General features: G+C 42.8%; 1 protein-coding gene across 3 annotated transcripts in view; it reads right to left on the bottom strand.

Moving 5' to 3' along the window:
- The window catches only part of LOC145529498 (alpha-1,3-mannosyl-glycoprotein 4-beta-N-acetylglucosaminyltransferase C-like), a 144566-nt gene that overhangs the window by 36908 nt on the left and 87357 nt on the right, over positions 1-20301 (bottom strand). The window lies entirely within an intron of this gene.

Consider the following 20301-nt stretch of genomic DNA (forward strand, 5'->3'; position numbering starts at 1 on the left):
AGCTCATTAATCAGGGTGAACCCAATTCCCCACCCTGTTCCTGGAGGCACAAGTCCACAGTCTGCAGGCTATACCCACACTCAAGAGCCTGTTACTGCGATCACATGCCCACAGTCTCGAAGCTTTCCCCACTCTAAAGAGCCTGTACCTGGGGTCACATGTCAACAAAGTCTAGAGTGACTCCCTCCTAGACCCTTCACCTGGCATCCCATGTCCACAGTGTTTTGTGTGATGTCATTTCCCAGATTCTGCACCTGTGGTCACAGATTTACAGGCTCCATGGTTACTCCCTTCCCGGGCCCCATAATTTGAATCACATTTCCTCAGTTTCCAGTGTGACTCCACCTCTCATACCCTGTATCTTTGGTGGCTTGTACACAGTTACAAGGGTGACCCTCCTGTGCCAGACCTTGGGCTTGTTTTCATATGTCCACAATCTCCAGAATAATCGCCCTCCCATACCCTCCACCTGGAGTCACATGTTGACAGTCTCCAGCATGAATCCCATTTCGCACACTGGACTTGGGCTCACATATCCACATTCTGCATGGTGACATCCCTTCCAGACAATTTACCTGCCATTAACTGTTTGTAGTCTCCACAGTGACGCCCCATCCCATGTGACTATACCTGGGGTCACATGTCCAGGGTTTTCAGGATGGCCCCAAATCCCAGAACCCTACCTGGGGTCACACTTCCATATTTTCAGGGTTGCCCCACCTCCCAGACATTGAACATGGTGACCCATGTCCCTGGTCGTCAGGTTTACCCCCTACAACACCCTGTAATGTGGGTCACATGTGCAAAGCCCCCTGTGTGTTGTCACTTCCCAGACCTTTCACCTGGAGTCAAACAAGCACAGGTTCCAGAGTGACTCACTTGCTGACCCTACACCTGGAGTCACATATCCACAGTCTCCAGGTTGACCCCAGGATCCAGATCCTGCACCAAGCTTCACATATCCACAGGCTCGAGGGTAACCCTCTCGCAGACCTTGCACCTGAGCTCACATATCTACACTCTCCTGGGTGACCACAATCCCCAGACCCTGTCCAAGGGGGACGTATTCAGTCTCCAGGGTGACCCCACCTTCAAGATTGTATCCTTTGGGTCACAGGTCCACATTCTCCAGGGTGACATTAACCCCCACACCCTGCATTTTGAGTCATATATCCACACTCCAGGTTGACCTCAGCTTCCAGACCCCGAACATAGGGTCACCTGTGCGTATTTTCCAGGGTCACCAACCCTCCAAGACACTACACCTGGGTAAAGCCCATAGTCTCAAGTGTGACCCCCTCTCAGATCCTATTTCTGTATTCACATGTCCAGAATCTCCAGGATGATCTTCCTCCAAGATGAAGCACCTGAGATCATAGGTCCACAGTCTCCAAGGTGACGCCCAAACCCAGACTCTGCACTTGTGGTTACACTTCTTGGGTCCTCAGGATAACCCCCCATCTCTGAAGTTGTACAAGGTCTCACATGTACATAGTCTACAGGGTGACCACCACAGACCCTGTATCTGTTGTAATATTTCCACAGACTCCTGAATAACTCCCTTCCCTGACTCTGACCTGGGGTCACACCTCCAGGATCTTGAGGGTGACGCCCCTTCCCTGTCCCTTCACCTGGTGTCAAACATCCACAGTTTCCATGGTAAAACGCACAACAGTGTCTGATAATGCCTACAAAGATCCACAGTCTCCAGGTTTACTCCCCTTCTCAGATCATGTACCTGGGTTAGGTTATATGCATACACTCTCCAGGGACCACAACCCCAGCATCCTGCACCTTGGGTCACATGTCCAGTCTCTAGCATAACCCTACCTTCCAGGCACTATATTGGGATCACATGCCCACAGTCTTTAGGGTGAACAACCTCACAGACACTGTACCTGGTGTCACATGGGCATTTTCATCAGGGTGACCCCAACTCCCAGACTCCATACCTAGGGTCACACGTACATAGTCTCAGGGTGACCCCACCTCTCAGAACCTCCACCTGGGTTCATATGTCCACAGTCTACAGGGTCACCCCACCTGCCAGACACTGGTACTGGGGTGAAGCATCCTCCGATTCTAGGGTGAACCCACCTCCAAGCCCACGTACTTAGTGTCACACTTCCACAATCCCCTGGTTGGCAACCCCTTCCAGATCATTCACCTTGTCTCACACATCCACAGACTCCAGCGTGATAATCCTGACTGAACATGTACCAGGTTTCACACATCCACCGTCTCCAGAGTGACCTCACTCCAGTCCCTGCACCTAGGGTCACACATCAACTGTCTCCAGGGTGACCCCCTTTCTGAATTTGTACCAGGATTCACATGTACACAGTCACCACATTTACCACCACCAGATCCTGTACCTGTGTTCACAGGTCCACAGTCTGCAGGGTGAGACCCATTGCATACCCTGAACCTTAGGTCACATGACCACAGTCACCAGGGTGACAACTCCCAAACCTGCACCTGGAGTCACATAGCCACACTCTCCATGGTGACATCCACCAGACCCTCTACGAAGTGTCATATAGCCACAGTCTCCTGGAAAACCAAATTTCCCATACCATGAACCTAGGAACACACGTACACAGTTTTCAGAGTGACCCAACCTCAAGATCCTCTACCTGCTGTCACAAGTCCTCTGTTTCCAGTGGGAGTCCACCTCCCAGACCTTGCCCTTGGGGTCACATGTCCAGAGTCTCCAGGGTGACCCAACCACCCAGAAACTGTACCTGGGTTGAAACATCCACAGTCTTCAGGATGGCGCCAACTCCCAGAACCTGTACCTGGGGTCACACTTCCATAGTCTCAGGATTACACCACCTCCAAGATATTGAACTTTGTGTCTTATGTCCCTGGTCACCAGGGTTACGCCTACCAAGACCCTTTAATGGGTTCACATATCCACAGTCTGTTGTGTGTCGTCATTTCCCACACCCTTCACTTCGAGTCACACAAACACTGGTTCCAGGGTGACTCCCTCGCAGGCCCTGCACCTAGAGTCACATATCCACAGTCTCCAGGGTGACTCATCCCAAACCATGTACCAGGGCTCACACGAAAACAGTCTCCAGGGTCACCCCATCACCCAGGTCCTGCATCCATTTTCACATGTCCGCAGGCTCCAGGGTGACCCCCTTGTAGACCCTGAACGTGATGTCACATATCTACAGTCTCCAGAAAGACATCCATCCCAGACCTTGTATGAGGGGAAAACATCCACAGTCTCCAGGGTGACCCCCACCTTCAAGACCCTATCCCTTGGGTCACAGGTCCACATTCTCCAGGGTGACATTACCCACTACACCCTGCAACTTTGGTCATATATCCACAATCTCCAGGGTGACCGCACCTCCAAAAACCTGTACTTGGTGACACATGTGCATATTATCCAGGGTAACCGCCTCTCCATCACCCTGTAACTGGGTCAAAAGCCCACAGTCTCAAGGGTGATACTGTCTCAGACTGTGTTCCTGGGGTCACCTGTTCAGAATCTCCAGGATGATTCTACTCCAAGAAGAAGAACCTGAGGTCACATGTCCACAGTACCCAGGTGAACCCCATTCCTGGTTGGGATTAGACACCCACAGTTTCCAGTGTGACCCCACACCCCACACCCTGCACCTTGGGTCACATGTCTACAGTTTCTAGCATGACCCCATATTTTAGACCCTGTACCTGGAATCACATGTCCACAGTCTCTAGGGTAAACACCCTAAGAGACCCTGTACATTGTGTCACATGAACACATTGACCAGGGTGACACCAACTCACAGACCCTGTACCTTGGGTCACACGTACACAGTATCAAGGTGACCCCATCTCCCAGAACCTCTGCCTGGGTCGGTATGTTCACAGTCTCCAAAGTCACCCCACCTTCCAGACTCTGGTACTGTGGTCAAACATCCACAGTTTCTAGGGTGACCCAACCTCCGAGCCCACCTACCTAGGGCCATGTGTCCACAGTCTCCTGGTTGGCAATCCCTCGCATATCATGCACCTGGTCTCACATGTCCACAGTCTCCAGTGTGACACACCTTGCATGAACCTATACCAGGTTTCGCACGTGCACTGTCTCCATAATGACCACAACCAGATCCTTTACCTGTGATCACAGGTCCACCGTCTGCAGGGTAAGACACTTTTCGTACAATGAACTTTAGTTCATAGGACCACGGTCTCCCTGTTGACCACACCCAAACCTACATTTTCGGTCACATGTCCACAGTCTCCATGGTGACATTCCCTAGAGCCTGAAAGTAGTGTCCTATATCCACAGTCTCCTGGGACACCCCACTTCAAATACCATGCACCTGGGATCACACATCACTCTGTCCAAGGTGTCACCCCTCCAAAACCTGTACCACAAGGCATAAGTCAACAGCCTACAGGATGATAGCACCCTCAAAATGCTGTTCCTGGTGTCACAAGTCCAGTGTTTGTAGGGTGAGTCCACTACCCAGACCCTGCACTTGGGATCACATATAGAGATTTTCCAGTGTGACTCCCATTCCAGAAACTGTACCTGGGGTGAAACATCCATCATTTTCACAATGGCCCCAACTCCCAGAACCTATACCTGGGGTCACACTTCCATAGTCTCGGGGTTACCCCACCTAGCACATGTTAAACCTGCTGTCCCATGTCCCTGGTTGCAAGGGCTACTCCCTGCAAGTCCTTAAATGCAAGTCCTTTAAATCAGACGGTCCCAACTATAGAACCAGACTGGGACTATAACACGGCTAAAGGAAGATAGGATTAGAGTCATTTTGTCAGATGTGTCCTAGAAGAACTCAGGCAAGTGCATGTTAAGCCTTTAAACTATGCTAAATTGGCAAACATAGAACAGGAGGAGATGGAAGCTCCTGGTAAATTCCTAGACAGACAGAGAAGTCCTTCGCAGATTCACTGAGATTAATCCTGAAAGTGAAGAGGGAAGAGTGATATTAAAAGATAGATTTCTCACTCAGTCAGCTCCAGATATCTGCCGTAAGCTATTAAAATGGGCGTATGGACCAAATCAGTCTTTAGATAATCTGTTACAACTGGCTTAAACAGTCTATTATGGTAGGGAATATGAGGAAAAGAAAGAAAGGCAGAAAAAGACAAAGGAACAGGCGGAAACCCTCATAATGGCTGTAAGAACCATTCTAAAACAGCCTGAGAAAAATGCCCTGAGGGACCCAGGTGAAAAGGGATGGGCTTGCTCTTACTGTGGAAAGGAGGGGCACCTCAAGAGGGATAGCCCTCAGGCCTCTAGGCCACCCGCAGCTCCATGTCCAGTCTGCAAAGGACCACAATGGAGGAGAGACTGCCTTCAGAGGCGTAGGTTTCAGGGGTCGGACTCTCAAGACAATCAGGACTGAAGGTGTCCGGGGGTCCCCACACAAGCTCCCGTCTTAATTACACCTGAGGAACCCCGGGTATTAACAACTGTGGGGGGAAATCCATTGATTTCCTTTTAGACACTGGGGCAACTTACTCTGTGCTTACTGAAGCCCCTGGCCCACTTTCTTCCCGATTTGCTTCTGTAATGGGACTGTCTGGAGGAGCCAAAAGGTATTATTTGAGTTATTCTTTAAGTTGTAACTGGGATTCTGTGTTATTTTCACACGAGTTTCTGATCGTGCCAGAGTCTCTCTCACTCCTTTTGGGGAGGAATATACTGAAAAAGGTCCATGCCTCTGTTTTCATGAATATGGGGCCATCCCTTTCTCTCCCTTTAATTGAACAAAATGTAAATCCTAGAGTGTGGGCTGATGGAAAATCTGTAGGGCAAGCACAAAATGCCATTTCTATATTTGTCAAGCTCAAAGACCCACACTTATTTCCACATAAGAAGCAGTATCCACTGAAACCTGAGGTGAAGGAAGGGTTAAAACCCATCATTGAGAATTTAAAGGAGCAGGGGCTATTAATTCCCTGTAACAGTCCATGCAACACTCCTATTTTTGGTATAAAGAAATCAAATGCTAAATGGAGACTGCTTCAAGATTTATGAATAATAAATGAGGCTTTAGTTCCTTTGCACCCCATGGTACCTAATCCTTATACTCTATTGTCTGAAATTCCTGAACGAGCCAAATATTTCTCAGTAATTGATTTAAAAGATGCCTTCTATTCAGTGCCTTTGGCTGAGGAAAGTCAATATCTATTTGCCTTTGAAGACCCTATGCAGCCAACTTCTCAGTTAACTTGGACAGTTTTGCCCCAGGAATTTCGTGACAACCTTCACTTATTTGGACAGTTTGTCACGGGATCTACAAAACTTTAATAGCTCCGATGCAGTGATACTACAATATGTAGATGATATTCTGCTCTGTGCTGAGACAGAGGAATCTTGTTCACAAGTCTCAGAAGATTTCTTAAACTTCCTGGCAGGCTGCGGTTACAAGGCATCAAGAGAAAAGGCTCAGCTTTGTCAACAATCTGTTAGCTATCTGGACCTAATCATATCAGAAGGGACGAGGGCCATGGGCCTTGAGAGAATTAAACCTATACTAAATCATCCCCTACCTATGACTTTAAGACAATTGAGAGGATTTTGGGGAATCACAGGCTACTGTCGCATTTGGATTCTGGGTTATGGGGAACTTGCCCAGACTTTATGTAAACTTATAGCAGGCCAAATCTGACAAACTGGTTTGGTCTCCAGATACTCAAAAGGCTTTTAAGGTTCTTCAGACTGCTCTTTTGCAAGCTCCCTCTTTGATCTTGCCAAAAGGGTCAGAATTTAGTTTGTCACTGAAAGAAAGGGTATGACCTTGGGAGTTTTGACACAACCCCAAGGGCCTAACCACTAACCTATTGCTTATCTCAGCAGAGAATTAGACGTAATTTCACGGGGGTGGCCCCACTGTCCAAGAGTAATTGAGGCAATGGCTTTATTAACACCTAAAGCTTTAAAAATAATTAATGGATGAAATCTTACTGTATTGACTTCTCATGATGTGAGTGGAATCTTAAATTCTAAGGTTAATACTTGGAGGACAGACAGTAGGATTCTTAAATATGTCGTTGTTGTTAGGAGGACCAGTAACTAAGCTTAAAGTTTGTGGAAATTTAAATCCTGCCACTTTCCTTCCTGAGAAAGAAAATGAAACACCTGATCGCGATTGTTCCCATTTTCTAACTTTGAACTATGCAGCTAGGAAAGATCTAATGGATCCCTCATTAGACAATCCTGACGTGGAAATATTTACAGATGGCAGTTGTTTTGTTTGGGATTGAAAGCGTAAAGCAGGTTACGCTGTGGTGACAGCTGACGGTTTTAGAAGCAAAATCTCTCCCCCAGGGAACCAGTGCTCAGTTAGCAGAGCTTGTGGCTCTGACCCGAGCTCTAGAGTTAAGCAAAGGTCAGCGGGTAAATATCTACACTGATTCTAAGTGTGCTTATTGGACTTTACATGCTCATGCTGCAATATGGAAAGAAAGAGTTTAAAACAGCAACAGGAGAACCTATTAATCATTTCAGAGAGATCAAGAGACGTTTAACTGCTATATATTGTCCAAAAGAAGTAGCTGTTATGCATTGCAAAGGGCACAACAGGGATGTGAGTAAAGTAGCCGAAGGTAATCAGCTGGCTATTGTCAAGCCAGAAAAGTGGCACTTTACAAAACCCCTTCACTATAGACGCCTTTGATCTGGACAGGTCCTGTGGAACAGGAAAAACCACAATATACTGAGGAAGAATTGGAAATATATGAGAAAAGAGGAGCAAGGATTACTGGTAAAAGTTGGTTACAGTCTGAATATGGACGATTAATAATTCCTGAAAATGCTCAATGGAAAATTCTTAAGGGCTTACATGAGAGTTTTCATGTAGGTGTAGAGAATACTTATCAGATGGCTTCTCGTCTGTTTGAAGGTAAAAATGTAATGAAAACTTTAAAGAATATTATCAAAAGGTGTGAGGTGTGTCAGAAAAATAACCCAAAGACTGAAAAGCTAGCAAACCTGGATTGCAACGAAGTGGAAAGTATCCTGGAGAGGACTGAGAAATTGATTTTACCCATATGCCAAAAGCTAATGGATATTCTTGCTTACAAGTTTGGGTAGATCCTTTTACTGGATGGATTGAGGCTTTTCCCTGTCATAGTGAGCAGGCTAAGGGGGTTATAAAGATTCTAATCCATGAAAATATCCCCAGGTTTGAGCTGCTTCAGAGAGACAATGGCTCCGCCTTTAAAGCTGCTGTAACTAAGGGGGTGTCTAAAGCTCTAGGAATAGAATATCATTACACTGTTCTTGGAGACCTCAGTCCTCAGGAAAGGTTGAAAAAGCTAATGACATGATCAAAAGACAACTGCACAAGTTAATTCAAGAGATGCAAGACAATTGAATTAAAGTCCTACCCATAGCTTTAATGAGGGCTCGAACTGCCCTCCAAAAGAAGGGACTGTCCCCTTTGAATGTATTTATGGAAGGCCTTTCTTACACACAGACATTGTTATAGACCCTGAGGCCTTGGAATTAACGAATTATGTAACTCAGCTCTCCGATTTTCAACAGGCATTAACAGAACTTTGGGAGATGACTCCTGACCCAGCCTCTGAGTCAAGCAAGCCTCTATTTGAACCAGGAACAGAGGTTCTGATATAAACATTGGGATCTGGGGGCCAATCCCTCGAGCCCCTCTGGGAAGGCCCTTACCAGGTTTTTCCTTCTTCTCCCACAGCTGTCAAAGTGCCAGGAATTGATTCGTGGGTACATCACACTCGAGTTAAGAGGTGACACCCTGACCAGAACTAAGTGACGTCATTTTATGTCTTTACTTTCTATGCTCTTTCTTTGTACTTTTCAGATGGGCCTGATAATCTATGTGAGCCTACTTCTGCTGAATCCAAAAATCTTGAGTCTGCTGTTTGATCCTCAAGACAATGCCTTCCTGTTCTGGGCTCACTCCTATGCTGCATTCCACAATCGATCTAACTGCTGGGTCTGTGGAGCACTTCCCTCTTCATCAGTGAAAGGCTTCCTGTGGTGGACATCTCCACTTCAAGAAAAAGACTTTCTCCAAGTCTGTGAATACCTTTGACAACAATCATATGTGATGTCTCTTTTTCATCTGATGACATCTAACAATCCTAAAATGGACTGGTGCAACACTTTGTACCTTAACTATGGACATAATATGACTTTTAATTTTTGTTAAACATTGTCTCGATTTAATGACTATTTTACACTTGATCTTAGCCAAAAGGTCGAGAAGCGATTTTAATGACTATTTTGCTACGCATAAGGCAAATAGGTCTAGATCTAATGGTTTTTTACCTGACGTTTATCAAATATGGGATGAGGTCATATGGCTAACTCCTGAAAAAGGACATCTAATATCTACTGTCCCTATATGCTGGGAACAAACAGAGCCATCCCCAGAAGTTGGCCAAAAACTTAATTACAATGATTGGAAACACTTGGGATTTTTGCCTCAGGAAACATGCAATGTAATCATTCCCATGTTTTCCAACCCCAGTTCAGGTCCTCCCTTTGTCTGGCCAGGCACTGATTGGGACTGGCCATCTCAGTCACACTGGCTTGCTCCAAATGGGACTTACTGGATATGTGGCTCTTACTTATGGGCATGGCTTCCCCCTGGTTGGTTAGGGAGATGCACCTTAGGTCTAGCCTTTACTCATGACTTTACTCATGGCTTTTTTTCAGAGCTTCCAGAAAAGCCTGCTAATTTACCCCCACCTTAAAACTCGGTGGGCAAGGTCTGTATTTCACTGGTATGATTATTTGGCTGCAGTGTTTGTTCCCTCACTGGGAACTACAGATGTCATGCTACGAGTGGATGCTTTGACTAATTTTACACAACAGGCATTGAAAGATTCTCAAAAGGCTATTTCAGCTCTTAATGCTGAACAAGCACAAATTAGAAAGGTGGTTTTACAAACCAAATTGGCTTTAGATATTCTGACAGCTGAACAAAGAGGAACTTGTGCCATTATTCATACCCAGTGCTGTACATATATACCTGATATGAGCACTAATGTTACTCATTTTACTAAACACATGAACAAGGTGACTGGAGCTGTGGATACTCCTGAAGCCTCAATTGCCTCACTTTAGGAGACATTAACTAGTTCCTCATGGTGGAAAACTCTTAATTACAATAATTCTGATTGTTTTGTTTTTGCTGTTTGCTCCCTGCATCTGTAACTGTGTAATTTGATTTGTTTCTAGTCGCATGAAAGCTTTTAAGTTACAAATCGTTGTTCAAACTCCTCCTACTATTGCAGCTTCTTTCAACTACTACTTGGGGACCCTGTATCAGAAATCTTCAGTATAAGGGTTAGGAGAATATGTTGCCTCACCAATTTAGGGACAACACCACTTGTCAGCTCGGAAGAAGTTACAGAAAGAGAACGACGCCCCTTTTTCCTAGGCAACATAATTCTCGTAAAAGAAAAGGGGGGAATGAGAGGGTAACAGGCAGGAAGGCCAGGGGTCTCCAAATGGAGGAAATAGGCTGCAAGTGTCAGACATTTTTATCTCTCTCTTAAGCGGCAGGAGGAAACAAACTAGTGATATATACATTTCCCCTTCTCTATACAAATTTAAAAGGAGGTTTCTCTTAAAATACTGTGCTGCCATAATGACACCTGGTTCCATCTGAAGTTAACTATTCTCAAACTTTGAGTTACCAAATGCATTTCTCTTATGGAAATGCTTGTCTTAAGCTATGCTAATGTACTATGCATTTACCCCAGACTCTGTCTTCAAGTCGGTTCCACCTAATGGCTCAGAACCTACTTGACAAACAATTATGTTATACTCAGACATTGTTCCCCTAATCTATGTAAACCAAACTATTTGTATGGTAATCTGCCCTTCTACAAGATTCAAGTCAATCATTTTATGGCCTGGGTTGATTCATCTGGTGCCAAGATTATCCCAAAATACATCTTATGGATGAGGGGCTTGATGCCATTCTGAGTTTTAAGATATTCCTTTCTTTCATTAACAGATTGCTAGTGACTACATAACATCCACCTAAAAACTAGCAGCGGGGTACTCTTTCTGCCCCCTTCTGGTGTCTATGTCAGAAGCTTTCTCTATCTCCTTTATACTTTAATAAAACTTTATTATGCAAAAGCTCTGAGCTATCAAGGCTCGTCTCTGGCCCCAGATTGAATTCTTCTCCTCTAGAGGCCAAGAATCTCAGCGTCTTTTCATGGGTCAGCAACAACCTTTCACTCATTTATTAATTGGATGGCAAAAACCATCACAATATAGTAAAGTAATTATCCTCCAATTAAGACAAATTATTTTTTAAAAGGAATCTTAAAAATAGACATCCTGGTGGGAATGCAAACTAGTATAGCCACTGTGGAGAACAGTGTGGAGATTCCTTAAAAAACTGGGAATAGAACTGCCATATGACCCAGCAATCCCACTGCTGGGCATACACACCGAGGAAACCAGAACTGAAAGAGACGCGTGTACCCCAATGTTCATCGCAGCACTGTTTACAATAGCCAGGACACGGAAGCAACCTAGATGTCCATCAGCAGACGAATGGATAAGGAAGCTGTGGTACATATACATAATGGAATATTACTCAGCCATTAAAAAGAATACATTTGAATCGGTTCTATTGAGATGGATGAAACTGGAGCCCATTATACAGAGTGAAGCAATCCAGAAAGAAAAACACCAATTGAGTATACTAATGCATATATATGGAATTTGAAATATGGTAACGATAACCCTATATGCGAGACAGAATAAGAGACACAGATGTGTCTTATGGACTCTGAGGGAGAGGTGAGGGTGGGTGGGTGGGTGGGATAGCATTGAAACATATATATTATCATATGTGAAACAGAACACCATTCCAGGTTCGATGCATGAGACAAAGGCTCAGGGCTGGGGCAATGGGATGACCCAGAGGGATGGGATGGGGAGGGAGGTGGGAGGGGGGTTCAGGATGGGGAACACATGTAAACCCATGGCTGATTCATGTCAATGTATGGCAAAAACTACTACAATATTGTAAAGTAATTAGCCTCCAACTAAAATAAATAAATTTATTAAAAAAAAATAGACATCCTCACTTTGTACCTAATTTTACTGGGAAAAGTGAGTTTGAGCAAACTCAGGAGATAATGAAGGACAGGGAAGCCTGGCGTGCTACAGTCCATGGGGTCACAAGAGTCAGATATGACTTAGGAAATGAGTCCTGAATATTCATTGGAAGGAATGATGCTGAAGCTGAAACTCTAGTACTTTGGCTATCTGATGGGAAGAGCTGACTCATTTGAAAAGACCCTGATGCTCAGAAAGATTGGAGTCACAAAGAGTCAGACACGATGGAGTCACTGAGCAACAACATGATTTTTTCTCTCTTTTAGATTGTTACATGCATTTGTGCCAGGCAATCCCAATATGTTCAGGTAGTAGAAGGTGGATGGACCCAGCGATGAAGAGCCACAGACACTTGCAAACCATGGGAAGTTATTACCCATCTAATAATATAACTCCTTTTGTCTGTGTTTTCCTGTCCTTTCACTTGGAGACAAATGACATTAGGAGGAAAGATTTTCCCAGTTGTCATTCACTGATCTCTGGGGATTTGAAAGAAGGTAAGAGAAACAGGCTCCAAAAGTTAGTCCTCCTTTTGTTTTGCTCTGTTCCTCCTTATAGGCAAGAGGATTCTACACAGTCCTCGTTTTATCTATACTTTTGAAGACATTAGAACTCTAGGTTGCTTCAGATCTAGAGACACGTTGTTTGTCCCAAAGTAATACCAAGGGAGAAGCAGGAGCTTGGCTTCAATAGTTTTCCTCCTATCTTTCCCTCCCACAGTTATGCCTGGCTGACCCCTGCCCAGGCCAAACACCTGACCAGTTCAAAAGAAGTTACCTCACACCATCCAAGGTTTCTTATAGTTTTCTGTTTCTTGGTGTTTTTTTCTATAGAATTCTCCTGGGGTTGATCTTGGGAGACTGAGGTCACAGATGTCTTGGAAGGAACTGCTGGCATAGTTTCCTCTTTTTCTGTACTGTAGTTATTAAACTACACAACATGTATTAGACAGCATCATTTGTCCTTTTCTATGGTATACATGAGTTTGTCTGCAAAGCAGGCAGTCAACAGTAACTACTTATTTCTTCCTCATGCTTAATATTGTTCTGTATGATAGGGAAATACTGTTGAATCAAGACAAAGAGACAAATAACAACAACACAGAGTAATGCTGAAATGTAAAATGGTTCAGTTCACTTCAGTTCAGTCACTCAGTCATGTCCAGCTCTTTGCGACCCCATGGATTGCAACACGCCAGGCCTCCCTGCCCATCACCAACTCCCAGAGTTTACTCAAACTCACGTCCATTGAGTCAGTGATGCCATCCAATCATCTCATCCTCTGTCCCCTTCTCCTCCTACTTTCAATCTTTCCCAGCATCAGGGTATTTTCAAATGAGTCAGTTCTTTGCATCAGGTGGCCAAAGTATTTGAGTTTTAGCTTCAACGCCAGTCCTTCCAATGAATATTCAGGACTGATTTCTTTTAGGATAGACTGGTTGGATCTCTTTGCAGTCCAAGGGACTCTCAAGAGTCCTCTCTAATACCACAGTTCAAAAGCAGTAATTCTTTGGCACTCAGCTTTCTTTATAGCCCAACTCTCACATCCATATATGACTACTGGAAAAACCACAGCATTGACTAGATGGACATTTGTTGGGAAAGTAATGTCTCTGCTTTTTAATATGCTGTCTAGATTAGTCGTAACTTTCCTTCCAAGGAGCAAGCGTCTTTTAATTTCATGGCTGAAGTCACCATCTGCCGTGACTTTGGAGCCCAAAAAGTCTCTCACTGTTTCCACTGTTTCCCCTTCGATTTGGCATGAACTGATGGGTCCAGATACCATGATCTTAGTTGTCTGAATGTATAGTTTTAAGCCAACATCTTCACTCTCCTCTTTCACTTTCATCAAGAGGCTCTTTAGTTCTTCTTCGCTTTCTGCAATAAGGGTGGTGTCATCTCCCCATAATGGAGGTTATTGATACTTCTCCCAGCAATCTTGATTCCAATTTGTGCTTCATCCAGTCCAGCATTTCTCATGATGTACTCTGCATGTAAGTTAAATAAGCAGGGTGACAATATACAGCCTTGACATAATCCTTCCCCAGGAAAAGAGACAGATTTGGAACCAGTCTTTATTGACTATGCTTTGAAATAATCAATAAAGCAGAAGAAGATGTTTTTTTTCTGGAACTCTCTTCCTGTTTTGCTGATCCAATGAATGTTGGCAATTTGACCTCTGGTACCCCTGGCTTTTCTAAATCCAGCTTGAACATCTGGAAGTTCTTGGTTCATGTACTGTTGAAGACTGGCTAGGAGAATTTTGAGCATTATTTGCTAGCGTGTGAGATGAGTGCAATTGTGTGGTAGTTTGGGCATTCTATGGCATTGTCTTTCTTTGGAATTGGAATGAAAACTGACCTTTCCCAGTCCTGTGGCACTGCTGAGTTTTCCAAATTTGCTGGCATATTGAGTGCAACACTTTCACAGCATCATCTTTTAGGATTTGAAATAGCTCAACTGGGATTCCATCACCTCCACTAGCTTTGTTCATAGTAATGCTTCCTAAGGTTCACTTAACTTCACATTCCAGAGTATCTGACTCTAGGTGAGTGATCACACCATTGAGATTATCAGGGTGATGAATATTTTTTTTGTATAGTTCTTCTTGCCACCTCTTCTTAAAATCTTCTGCTTCTGTTAGGTCCATACCATTTCTGTCCTTTATTGAACCCATCTTTGCATGAAATTTTCCCTTGGTATCTGTAACTTTCTTGAAGAGATCTCTAGTCTTTCCCATTCTATTGATTTCTTCTATTTCTTTGCATTGATCAGTGAGGAAAGCTTTCTTATCTCTCCTTGTTATTCTTTGGAAATCTGCACTTAAATGGGTGTATCTTTCCTTTTCTCCTGTGCCTTTTGATTCTCTTCTTTTCACAGCTATTTGTAAGGCCTCCTCAGAAAACCATTTTGCCTTCTTGCATCTCTTTTTCTTGGGGATGATCGTGATCACTGCCTCCTGTACAATGTCATGAACCTCCATCCACAGTTCTTCAGGCACTCTATTTATCAGATCTAATCCCTTGAATCTATTTGTCACTTCACTGTATAATTGTAAGGGATTAGGTTTAGGTCATACCTGAATGGTTTAGTAGTTTTTCCCTACTTTCTTCAATTTGAGTCTGAATCTGACAATAACGAGTTCATGATCTGAGCCAAAGTCAGCTCCCAATCTTGTTTTTGCTGACTGTATAGAGGTTCCCCATCTTTGGATGCAAAGAATATAATCAATCTGATTTTGGTATTGACTATCTGATGATGTCCACATGTAGACTCTTCTCTTGTGTTGTTGGAAGAGGGTGTTTGCTATGACCAGTGCCTTTTCTTGGCAAAACTCTATTAGCCCTTATCCTGCTTCATTCTGTACTCCAAGGCCAAACTTGCCTGTTGCTCCAGGTGTTTCTTGACTTCCCACTTTTGCATTCCAGTCCCCTATAATGAAAAGGACATCATTTTGGGGTATTAATTCTAGAAGGTCTTGTAGGTCTTCATAGAACCGTTCAACTTCAGCTTCTTCAGCATTACTGTTTGGGGCATAGACTTGGATTACTGTGATATTGAATGGTTTGCCTTGGAAACGAACAGAGATCATTCTGTCATTTTTGAGAATGCACCGAAGTACTGCATTTCGGACTCTGTTGTTGACTATGATCTCTATTTCATTTCTTCTAAGGGATTCTTGCCCACAGCAGTAGATACAGTGGTCATCTGAATTAAATTCACCCATTCCAGTCTGTTTTAGTTTGCTTATTCCTAAAATGTTGATGTTCACCCTTGCCATCTCCTGTTTGACCACTTCCAATTTGCCTTGATTCATAGACCTAACATTCCAGTTTCCTGGAATGCATAGTTTCCATTTCTATGCAATGTTGCTCTTTACAGCACTGGATTTTACTTCCATCACCAGTACATCCACAACTGGGTGTTGTTTTTGCATTGGCTTCATCTTTTCAATCTTTCTGGAGTTATTTCTCCACTGATCTCCAGTAGCATACTGGGCACCTATTGACCTAGGGAGTTCATCTTTCAGTGTCCTATCTTTTTGCCTTTTCATACTTTTCATGGGATTCTCAAGGCAAGAATACTGAAGTGGCTTGCCATTCCCTTCTCCAGTGGACCACCTTTTGTCAGAACTCTCCACCATGACCTGGCCATGCTGAGTGGCCCTACATGGCATGGCTCATAGTTTCATTGAGTTAGACAAGGCTGTGGTCCATGTGATCACATTGGTTAGTTTTCTGTGATTGTGGTTTTCAGTCTGCCTGCTCTCTGCTCGAGAAGGATAAGAGGCTTATGGAAGCTTCCTGATGGGAGAGACTGACTGAGCGGGAAACTGGGTCTTGTAAAATGGTAGCCACGTTGAAAGACAGTTTGGCATTTTCTTACAAAAGCGAATATATTCTTACCATCAAATTCAGGAGTTTTGTTCCTTGATATTTACCTAAAGGAGTTGAAAATTTGTTTTTAGTGAATCATTATGTAAACCGAATTTTGGAGGTCGTGATGTGTCAATGACGGCCCATCAGTTGTAAGGAATGAACCACTTTGGTGGGTGTGGTGACCCAAAGTCGAAAAAGCAGATAAAACCAAGAAGGGTCTTAGAATGCAGGAATGGACAAATCAGACCCTTGTCGTCCTTCCCTCCCCCATGTTGTAACTATTAACAGATTTCAGGTTCTCCTGAGCAGTATAACCCGTCTCCCCTCCTACTCTATAGGGAGAAGATATTTGTGTTACTCTCCCCCAACCCCTACCCAGTATATGTGACTCATCCGATCAGCAAATGACCCACAAGATCCCTATCCCACTCCTTATACCCTGGTATAAAAGTGGACTAAGAACACCTGTTCAATGTCGGTTCTCCCTTGAGCTGGCTCTCTGTTCTAACAGCATCTCCCAGTCTAATAAACTTTATTTCCCTCTCATTCTGTCTCATGTCTGGGAATTCCTTTCCAATTTGTGCCCGGACCATGACAGTGGGGAGTGCTGATAATGGGGGAACTAAAACTGCTTTAAAAATGAAGTCTTTAAAAGAAAATGAGTAATGTAACAGATACAGAAGAAGAAGGCTAGGTTTTAGAAATGTGATATTCAAGTTGCAACTTGAATGATGAGAAAGATATGAAGATCTAGGGGAAAAGATTTCTAAGCCCAGATATCTGAAAATTCAGCAGTCCAGAGGAAGGAATAAATCTGGTCTATTTATGGGATGGAAACAAGTTCATATGTCTCATACTTAGGAATTATTTATTCCTCAAATGTTTTAAAGAAATCATTCATAGAGCTATCTAAGGTAGAATTCATTTTGAAAGATAAGAATTTAATAGTTTTTTTCAGTTACTTACTTTGCTATGAATCCATTTTGGTGTGTGCTTGGGGGGAGGGCATAACTTTTAAGCTATGTCCTGGAAAATCTGTTACTTCATTGAGGTATAAAGCAACATCTGTGTATTTCATTTCCACTGTTTTCCTAAATGAACTCTCTCCTCAGTTGTAACATATGTTCTTTTATTTCTCAGTTAATGTTTTCTGAACAGTCTTCTTTCATCCATTTTGTTATTTTTGTCTCAGAGAATCAGCTCTTGGATGCACTAATTTATCAGTTTCATTTTTTAAATGTATTGTTTTCTCTTGGGTTTTTAAGTGTTTTTATTTGTCTTAGTCTTAATTTCTTGATTTGAATGCAATAGAAAACACATCTTTTTTTGTTTCAATACATATGTATTTTCATTTTCTCTACTTATTCCAAGCTGTATGTATGCCTCCTAAAACAATATATATAGAAAGTTCTTGGACTGCTTGAATGATATTTGTGTGCCAGTCGCTAAGTTGTGTCCGATTCTTTGTTACCCAGATTCCTCCATCCATGGAATTCTCTGGGCAAGAGTACTGGAGTGGATTTCTATTTCCTTCACCAGGGGATCTTCCTAACCCAGGGATTAAACCTGGATCTCCTGTATTGCAGGCAGAAGCTTGACCATCTGAGCCACCAGGGAAGGTTGAATGATAGGGAAAACGTTAAAGTTAAAAGGAAGAAAACAATTCTCTAGTTTAAAGAGTCCTTTGAGAGTGCTTGGTATAGAGTTGAGTGGTGACGGGACACAAGAATGAATCCTGCACTCTATGGATTATAGATGGAAATCAAGACATGGATGATGAACAAGAATTTGTAATCTGGTTGTCCATTCTCAGGGTCTCTATATTCATTTTCCTTCCCACATCACAGCTTGTATTGGTGAACCACGAAAAATGTATGCAGTTTCCTTGTTTTGGAGCATTAAACTAGTGCTTTCCCTTAGGCAACTGTGGTGGGTGAAGCAGGGTCACTTTCCCCTGAGGCAGAGCTAAGCTGAAAAGATTAGCTGCCCTTCTGCACTTCGAGGTTTCTTCTCTGTGCCTGTCCTAGAGGAGATGGAATTTGCGGCTTCCACAGGTTTTTCCTCCCTAAGTTCAGGTGAATTTAAAGTGAAGATTTAACTAAATACAGTCTAATGGGTCTTAAAAGTCAAAGTTGGCTACCTCTTGCAGGGAGCACCCTCTGACCATCATTGCTCTCAATGAGGCTAGAGATGCAGGCAGAAATCTCACTTTATTCCACAAGTGTGTGTTACTTAAAGGAAGGAGGGAAGTTCTGATGTCTAACATGAACATTCTTTGGTGATTACTGTGGATTTTCTTGCTCAGCATCCAATTCAACCTCTTACTAATGTGCTTCACGTTCTTCAGAGGCTGGCAAGCTAAAATCTACATTTCTCAGATTCATTAGCAGCTATGTTCCAATATAATGTTGATTTAGGCTTCTATAGTCAAATGGACATGTATGAGATCTCATTGAGGTCAAAGAATGTTACATTTTTAAAACAAGAGTGAGAATAATACGTACTTCATTGGATTTTAAGTCATATATATATATATAACTACTATAAACATATAATGGTATAAACTATATATACTGTATAGCATATTATGAATACATATATACTTATACATATATATCACATATATGTATCAATAGTACATATATGTGTATATAATTGTGTGCTTGGCTCACAGTAAGCAGTTAGTTATTATTAGCTATTACTATATCAATATTTATAAACATCTCAAAGTGACCTAAAATATAGCCAAGGTAGGAACCACTGATTTTATTTTTCATGCATTCATTGTTTATAGTATTTTCCATTATGGTTTATCACAGAATATTGAATATAGTTCCCTGTGTTATATATTAGGATCTTATTTCTTATCCATTCCAAATATAATACTACCAACTCCAGACTCCCATTTCACCCCTCCCCCACCCCCTCTCCCCCTTGGCAACCACAAGTCTCTTCTCTATGTCTATGAGTCTGTTTTTTTTTTTTTTTTGCAGAGATTGATTTATTTATGCCATATTTTAGATTCCATATATAAGAGATATCAAATTGAAAGGTTGTTGCTGAACCACGAAAGGCCAGGATTCTTGACCTCTGGAGGAGAAGAATTCAATCTGGGGCCAGTGACAAGGCTTGATCACTCAGACTTTTGTGTAATAAAGTTTGATTGCACATTATTTTATTATTTGTATAAAAATTTTTATATCTTTTATACAAAGATATAGAGAAATCTTCTGACATAGACATCAGAAGGGGGCAAAAATAGTGCCCCCTGCTAGTCTTTAGCTGGATGTTATATAGCTACTAGCAGTCTGTTAATTAGAGAATGGAAATGTCTCAAAACTCAGAGACTGGCACCAGGCCCCTCGTCCACAACATGCATTTTGAGAGGACATTGGCACAAGGTGAGTTGTCCAGGGCCATAAAATGAATCTTGAAGAAAGACAGGTTTCCAAGCAAATACAGTCTCATTAACATTGCTTAAGAGAACATTTGCATGAATAAAACATACTGATTTGTCAACTTGAAGACAGAGTCTAGGGTATATAGCTCATTAACATACCTTAAGACAGATATTTCCATAAGAAAAATGCATTGGTTAGCTCAAGGTTTGAGAAAAGTTAAGTTCAGGTGAAACCAGGTGTCATCATCCAACATAAACTTTTAAAAGAAACCTCTTTTTAAATTTGTATAGAGAAGGGGAAACAATCTTAACTCTTGTAATTTGTTTCCTCCTGTCGCTTAAGAGAGAGAAAAAAACAATGTTTAACACTTGCAGCCTATTTCCTCCATTTGGAGAGCCCTGGCCTTCTTGCCTGTT

This window comes from Giraffa tippelskirchi, chromosome 12 (assembly GCF_054371585.1).
Source record: "Giraffa tippelskirchi isolate mGirTip1 chromosome 12, T2T-mGirTip1v1.2.pri, whole genome shotgun sequence".
Lineage (NCBI taxonomy): Eukaryota > Metazoa > Chordata > Mammalia > Artiodactyla > Giraffidae > Giraffa > Giraffa tippelskirchi.